Raw genomic sequence first — 8,514 nt, forward strand, 5'->3', positions numbered from 1 at the left:
ACCGCCATATAACAAGTGCCTGAGTGTCAGCCAGAAAAAACCAACGGCTCAAGAATTAAAAACCTGAGACCCGGGAGTAGCATCCAGGTCTAGGCTATAAAACCTGACGAATGTGAGTGGCGAGGAGCAGCCTGCCGCATCGCAAACATCCTGAAGAGAGGCCCCAGATAATAAGGCTCTAGAGGCCGCCATACTCCTAGTAGAATGAGCTCTGACCCCCAAAGGGCACGGTAGGTCAGAAGACTCATAGGCAAGAAGGATAGCCCCAACTATCCACTTACTAAGTGTCTGTTTAGTGGCAGGAAGACCTATCTTAGGTGACCCGAAACAAACAAACAGCTGATCGGATTTCCGAAAAGAAGAAGTCCGATGAACATAAGTGTCCAATGCTCGCACCGGGCACAAGAGGTTAGACTTTTCCTGGTCCGATGATGGAAAGGGGGGAGGACAGAAAGCCTGCAGAACAATAGGTCTCGGAACAATGGTCGGTACCTTAGGGACGTATCCCTGCTTAGGGTAGAGAAATGCTTTGACCATCCCAGGTGCAAATTCAAGGCAGGTGGGAGAAACCGAGAGAGCCTGAAGGTCTCCGACTCTTTTTAGGGACGAAATAGCAAGGAGAAAGGTAGTCTTAAACGAAAGAAACTTCTCAGAGACAGAATCTAGGGGTTCAAAAGGAGCCCTAGAAAGGCCTTCTAAAACTATAGCCAGGTCCCAGGCCGGCACTCTAGTACGAGTTGCAGGTCTCAGCCTCAAGGTGCCACGAAGGAAACGAGAGATAAGAGGGTCACGACCCAGAGATGCACCACCCACTGGGGCGTGGAAAGCCGAAATGGCCGCCACGTAAACTTTTAAGGTGGATGGACACAGACCAGAAGTGAAGCGGTCCTGTAAAAACTCAAGAACTGAGCCAAAAAACATTCCATTTGAGTCTATAAAGTTTCCTCGTAGCTGGAGCTCTGGAGCTAAGAATGGTCTCCACAACCTCAGTTGAGAGACCACTCTCTATGAGTTGCGCCCCCTCAGAGGCCACACCCAAAGCTTCCAAATCTCTGGCCGGGGGTGAAATATAGTGCCCCCGGCCTGAGATAGAAGGTCTTTCCTGATCGGGATCTACAAGGGAGGACCGTCGAGGAGATGAATCAGGTCCGCAAACCAGATTCGGCTCGGCCAGTGTGGAGCTACGAGAAGTAGACTTACTCCGTCCTGGCGGACTCTCTCCAGAACTCCTGGGAGCAGAGCCACAGGGGGAAAGGCGTACAGACGTAGCCTCGGCCACGTCTGTACCATAGCGTCCAACCCCAGGGGGGCTGGATGAATAAGGGAGAACCATAGTGGACAGTGCGTCGTGTACTGAGACGCAAACAGATCCACTTCTGCTTGGCCATAAGATTCCCATATGAGCTCCACCACCTCGGGGTGAAGCCTCCATTCCCCTGACCTCAGCACCTGCCTCGACAGGGTGTCTGCTCCAATATTCTGAGTCCCTGGTATATACATTGCCCTCAGAGAGCGTAATTTCCCCAGGGACCACAGGAGGATCTGGTGCGCTAATTTGCAGAGTGGACGCGAGCGCAGACCCCCCTGACGGTTGATGTAAGAGACCACCGATTTATTGTCTGTGCGGACCAGCACATGATGGTCCCTCAGGTCTGGCAGGAAGTGCCTCAAAGCTTTGAAGACCGCCATCATCTCCAGGCAGTTGATGTGCCAAGAGTGATGATGGCTCTCCCACAGACCCTGAGCTGAGCGGCCTTCCATTACCGCTCCCCAGCCGGTAAGGGAAGCATCTGTCGAGATGGCAACCCGATGACAAAGAGCTCCCAATACTGGACCCTGGGACAAGAACCAGTGTTCTCTCCATATGACCAAGGCGCGGAGACACCGCCACGTGATCTTGATCGTACGAAGTGGGTTTCCCCTCGGGGAGAACCCTCTGGTCCTGAGCCACTACTGTAAAGGTCTCATGCCCAGCAGGCCAAAGGGGATCACATTGGACGCTGCTGCCATGAGACCCAACAATCTCGCGAACTGTTTTACAGTGCGTGACTGGCCTAGCTTTAGCTCTGATGTGGCTGTGAGGATGTTGGCTACACGAGCGGGCGAAAGAGCGGCTCGCATCGTGACCGAATCCCATACCACCCCAAGAAAAGTGGTCCTCTGTAATGGAGATAGCACACTCTTCTTGGTATTGAGCCTCAAACCCAACTTCTGCATATGAGCGAGGACGACATCTCGATGCCGAACCGCCAACTGTTCTGATTCCGCTAAAATCAACCAGTCGTCCAAGTAATTCAGAATACGTATGCCCTGCAGCCTGAGCGGTGCCAGAGCTGCATCTACGCATTTCGTGAATGTGCGGGGTGAGAGAGCTAGACCGAAGGGAAGTACCCGATACTGGTATTCTTTGCCCCCGAAAGAAAACCTTAGGAAATTCCTGTGCTGAGGGAGGATGGAGATATGGAAGTACGCATCTTTTAGGTCTATCGTGACGAACCAGTCCTCGGATCTGATTTGAGTCACGATCTGTTTGAGTGTCAGCATCTTGAATTTTAATTTCTGAACTGTACGATTCAACAGACGAAGATCTAAAATGGGACGCAGCCCTCCATCCTTTTTTGGAACAATGAATAGCGGCTGTAAAAACCCGATGCCCTGTCGGGAGGATACACCTGCTCTATAGCATTTTTCGCTAAAAGAGATTTCACTTCTTGCTCCATGACCAGAGCCTGCTCGGGATGCACTACTGTGAGCAACACCCCATTGTAGCGAGGGGGACGAGAACCGAACTGGATTCTGTAACCCTTCTCTACTATCTGCAGGACCCATTGAGATATATTCGGAAGAATTTTCCATTCTGTCAGACATTCTACTAATGGAACCAGCCTCTCGAGGCTGGCCCCTGGTGTAATTTGAACAGCTAGTGCGGGGACCTGAAGCCGAAACGCAGGAACCACCGGAGCTAACTGCTCTTGAAACCCCCTCAGAGGGAGCGAGCCCGACGCAGCGTCTGAGAGGCACAGCGCCAGAGACCCGCTGGAGACCGCTGCGCCCCGAGGCACCAAGGGTGGCGGGGTTGGCAGGACGGCCCCGTGAGAGCACCGAGACCGGACGGGCACCGTATACTGAGGTGTACACCGCACCGTCTCGGTTGGGGCTGCCCTCACAGGTCTGACCCATTTGGCGTCAGGACCTTTTCTTCTGAGCCGAAGCTCTCTTAGCGAGAAGAATGGTCCTCAGATCCGGCTTCTGCTTAGATTGCTTTGGCTGTGAGTGCTGGCTCGGTCTCCGTGATTTTTGAGGAGGAGCGCGAGATGCAACACTCTCTTTTTGAAAAACACAATATGAGGAGCATGAAGGCTGGGGCTGCCTTGCACGCCCAGCAGCATCAGGATTAGATCGGCGAGGGAGAAAACTTTTAAAAGCTTCAGATTGCTTTTTATTTTCTTGAAATCTTTCAACCACTTCATTCACAGCATCACCAAACAGACCTTCATGAGAAATGGGAGCGTCTAAAAGAAAAGATCTATCTTTATCTTTAATATCTGAAAGATTAAGCCAAAGGTGTCTTTCTGTAGAAACCAAAGCAGCCATAGATCTACCAATAGCACGTGCTGTTTCTTTAGTCACCCTGAGAGATAAATCCGTAGCCCGACGAAGTTCTCGAATTTCGTCACGGCTGACTCCCTCACTGTTATCTAACTCCCCCAGCAGCTCAGCCTGATAAGCCTGAAGCAAAGCCATCGAGTGAAGGCAAGCTCCAGCCTGACCTGCTGCTGTGTAAGCTTTACCCACTAAATTAGATGTGATCTTTAAAGGCTTCGTGGGCAAAGTCGGGTTCTTAATAGATGATGCTGAACCAGGGGAAAGATAGCTCGCGAGCGTCTGTTCCACCCGGGGCATCGCTTCATAACCATTTTCTTTCAGCCCTCTTATATCAAAATAAATGCGCACTTGAGGGCTGAAAAGACGTGATGAATATGGCTTATTCCACGATCTAGACAGCTCACTGTGAAGATCAGGGAAAAAAGGGAGACCCCGTGATGTAGGAGATGTTTTAGAAGACAGAAAACGCTCGTCTAATTTGCTTTTAGGACGAGCGCTCTGTTTATCAGATGGCCAAGATATATGTAACTTATCTACAGCTCGTGTTAATACATCAACCAACTCCTCATATGCTGGGGAAAGAGATGGCGAATCCTCTTCCCCCCTGATTGTGTCACCTTCACTGCCCGTTACATCTAACTCCTCGGAGCTAGAGCAACGAAGCAATGAGCTCTCCCCCCGGGCGGAAGAAGCCGCGGGGCGGGCTTCCGACACCGGAGTTTGAGCTATGGATCTCCCAGGTAAGGGAGGAGAAAGAGCCCTCGGACCCGTCTCCAACCCCGCTGAGAGATCCATTTGCGAACCCCGGGAATGCATTCTCCGTTCTGCCTCGGCAGAAGCGGGTCCTGCACCCTGAGGAGCGCGAGGCTCGCCGCTCTTCTCATCAAAGAGTGACAAGCGGGAGCGGAGCATGCGAAGCGAAAGCTTCTCACAATGCGGGCAATCAGTCTCCTCGAAGGCTGATAACGCATGCTCCACTCCCGAAACAAACTACACAAAGCTCGTGTGTATCCCCACCCGTTAACTAACGCGGGCAGGGAGAAACACACTGTTTGAATAGTTGTTTCGCCATGATATATAAACTTTGAACAAGACAACAGTAAATATGACTGACAGGTTTGACACAGATCGCTTGCTGAGGCACAGAAAGCTAACACCGGTTGCTCCAGTTGGGGTTTTTATCAATTCCTGGTCGTGACGTCACTCCTGACGCTCACTCTCGCCATTGGACTAGTTGACATGGATGCTTCAGACGCACTCACGCAGAATGCGTTCCCAAAGCGTTATCGACGCATCGTCTCTCCCTCGATGGGGAACTGTAATTGTGAAGCATATTTATTTTTAATTATTAATGGTCTGAAGTGATTATCATGTTTAAGATTTTGAAAAACACTGAAAAAAATACTTTGAGTATGGTATTACGCTTCTCTTCATCAAGTAGTCAAGATGCAGAAGTTATTATAATTTCTTGATTGAGCTCTTGCTTAATTTATGTGCAAACAAATTCAAAGATAACTCAAAATTCTTCAACACAAAAAATCCTGCATGTTTTTTTTATTTTAATATCTATCTAAATGCGTGTGTGTTTTTATATATAACTCCCTCCACCTCCCCCAGCTCCACATGTCTGGATCTGCTATGGGATTATACAGGATGCAGGTCTGATAATTCAGAGTATCACATATTTGTATTAGGAAAACAATAATCAGAGCTTGGAGTAATAATTTACATATTTTATGATCTTGTGGTATTGTTCACTACTGTTACAGCCTATGATGTCATATCCTGTTCAACAAAAGCTAGAGTTTGAATCAGTTCAAAGGTTGGCACTCACTCTCCCATCAAAACTCAACATGAATAGTGCTATTATTACATTGATTCTGTTGCTGCAATGCAGTCAAGGTTTGTACAACTTTATAGAAACTGAAACAATGACCTGACATTCTTATTAATTTAATTTAATTTTGTCCACAGCTGCTGTGGGTGGAGATGTTGTTGTTCAAGAGCCTAAAATTCTCTGGGAACCAAAGAATGGTTCTGCTTCTTTGAACTGCAATCACAATAAGGGCAGTTTATACTTCCAGAAGTACTGGTACCGACAGCGTCCAGGAGATACTATGACTGTCATTGTATTCACTATGACTGGTGGTAGTACACCAGAATTTGGAGATGTTGATAAGAAGAAATTCGAAGCTCAAAAAAGTGTTGCTGATATTGGATCGTTGAAAGTGAAAGATCTAGAGCCAGACGACAGTGGCATCTATTTCTGTGCCGTGAGTGAACACAGTGTGAGTGAACACATTCTGTGCATAAAAAGACAATGACAGCATTAGTCAACAGGTGGCAGTTTGGTATAACAATAAGCAACATTTCAAAACAGTTGAGCTGAAACAAAACATTTAGAAGTATCATAGATACAAGTTACAGTCTGTTGACACCATTTATGGCAATCTGTCCATTATCACATAAAATAACTTCAACTTAATTTGTAAAATAATGTGTTTGTAGAATAGTACAAATAGATGTCTATAGGTCAACTATTTTAATCAAAATGCAAAGTTGGAGTGTCAGCTCAGTTTTCCCATGAACCTTATGAATTAACATTATTGGGGCATTTTGTTGTAAAAAAAAAAAAAATAATAATAAAAAATAAACACCAATAAAAATTCTTCTAAAGTCAGATGGAACCAAATTTCGTTTAACCTACAGATGGAGGTGGTTTTATTCCCTGCTAACATTTGCCAATAACTGATTTAAGAGATTACATTCACATGTGTAAAAGAATTGTTTCTAGGCAAAATGGATGCAGTACCTACTGTACCACTGGAGGTCAAAATAAAGTTTCAACCACATTTAACATAAATACATGAAGCTGCATTGAACTTTTAATTCAATTATATTAGAACAAGGTTCATTTTATATTACGTCATATAAACACCGGAATACATCTTGGAAATATTTAGGTTCATTTTGTAAAAGTTGATAAACAGCCAAATAATTAAAAGCATTGCATTGTGACTGAGTGGACATTTAAAGAATAGGCCACAATTATCATCAAATATCATTAAGATTACTGTATATTACTCTTTTTGTGTATTGAGTCTTAAAATAGAGAGAAAACAAATTCTTAAAAGAAAGATGTATTGACCGACAGGTTGACAGTGTCATAAATCTCAGCTTGATACAAAATAAATGTCTGTTTACATAAATTGATGTTTTAAACAGAGAATTTAGGAAAAAATCCTTAATTTCATTATCACTGTGAATTGCATATCAGTTCTGATATTTATGTGCAACTCATTCTGTCTAGGTTGAAGCTTATTTTCCCCATTTTATTTCTTTTTCTCTCAGGGTTCAGCAGTTATAAACTTGTACAGCTGACATCACTTCCTCCTGCTTGGGCCTTTAACTGCACAGAAGAAAAAACTTGATCAAAGAAACCATGATGAACACGTTCAGTAGCGTATCTTTGTCTCTAATCATGTTTACAGGTAATAATAAACACATATGCATTTCACTTTTCAGTTTACAAATTGTTTTATTTGAAACATTATTATAAACAACTTTTTCCCCACAGTTGCCTGTCTTGGTAAAACTGTTCTCCAGACGCCTGATGATCTACTGAAGAAACAAGATGAATCTGCTGTGATCACTTGTACTCACAAAATACAGAGCTATACTCAAATTCTGTGGTACAAACAAAGTCAGGACTCATTGGGCTTAAAGTTGATGGGGTACATTTATGTTGAGTCTAAAAATAAAGAGCCTGGATTTGAAAACAAGATCAACTTGGAAGGAGATGGAAGAAATAAAGGCATTCTGACTCTCAGCAACCTCTCACCGACTGACAGTGCAGTGTATTTCTGTGCAGCATATTACACAGTGCTCAGAGTCACCTCTGTCTGATACAAAAACCTCTTTTAAACAGCTTTTTTTTTTCATTAAGAAGCACATTTATGTTCCACCCCACACCTGTGAGTTTTGATTCAGTGCCAACTAATAATAAAACTACAGTGAAGTGCAACAATATTAGATAAATCATATAAATAAGCACATAGTGACATTAGCATATACTTTTTTAGATGTAACAATTTGTTTTGAATTTAAAATATATCTACATAGTACTAAATAGCGAAAGTATATATAAACATATATAACGTTTATCAGGAAATAAACAGACCTATTTAGTTAACATGCTATTATGTTAATTGTAAATACATAGTGTTTTATTGCAAAACGTGCTACATTGTTGCAGAGGCATTCAAACACTCCCCATAACAGAAAAACCTCTTGAAATTGTTTTGTTTTTATGTTCCTGTCAATATTTCAGTTCATAAATTCCAAGCATTTTGACGGCAGTAAAGGCGAGTACTGTTTAATTGCACACACAAAAAAGTTCATTGTCAATAGACAATGAAAAGTACAAAATATGACTCCAATTGTGTTCATAAATTCAAATGTGCAAAGCGCAAACTCACTCTTCTGCACTTATGAGCTTGTTCTACAGCAAAACATGATATGTTTGAGTGTCAAAAGTGTAATCAACCGTCCGTGTACCTATAGATGACATCACTTCCTCCCTGTTGAGCCTGTACTTTATAGCAAATGTTGTCACTTTATTACAAAGAGCTGACACGATGAACACTTTCCTTTTCAAATCTGCATGTCTCTTGTGGCTAACAGGTAATAGTAAAAATATGCTGTGCAAATGATGATTGACTGTGCTGTAAAAATTGCTTCTATGTTATAATGATCATTTTATTTCAAACAATACTCACTTCAAACAATGTTTCTTTCTCCATGGACAGTGGCAAACCATGCAAAAACCGTTTTCCAGATTCCCAATGACCTCACGAAGAACCAAAATGAATCGGCTGTTATCATCTGTTCTCACAATATACAGAGCTA

General features: G+C 43.9%; 1 pseudogene; it reads right to left on the reverse strand.

The window, feature by feature from the left end:
- Window positions 1-1,023: 1,023 nt before the first annotated feature.
- On the reverse strand, window positions 1,024-2,798 carry LOC132111948 (uncharacterized; annotated as a pseudogene).
- Between the last annotated feature and the right edge of the window lie 5,716 nt (window positions 2,799-8,514).

Source organism: Carassius carassius, chromosome 31, assembly GCF_963082965.1.
Source record: "Carassius carassius chromosome 31, fCarCar2.1, whole genome shotgun sequence".
NCBI lineage: Eukaryota > Metazoa > Chordata > Actinopteri > Cypriniformes > Cyprinidae > Carassius > Carassius carassius.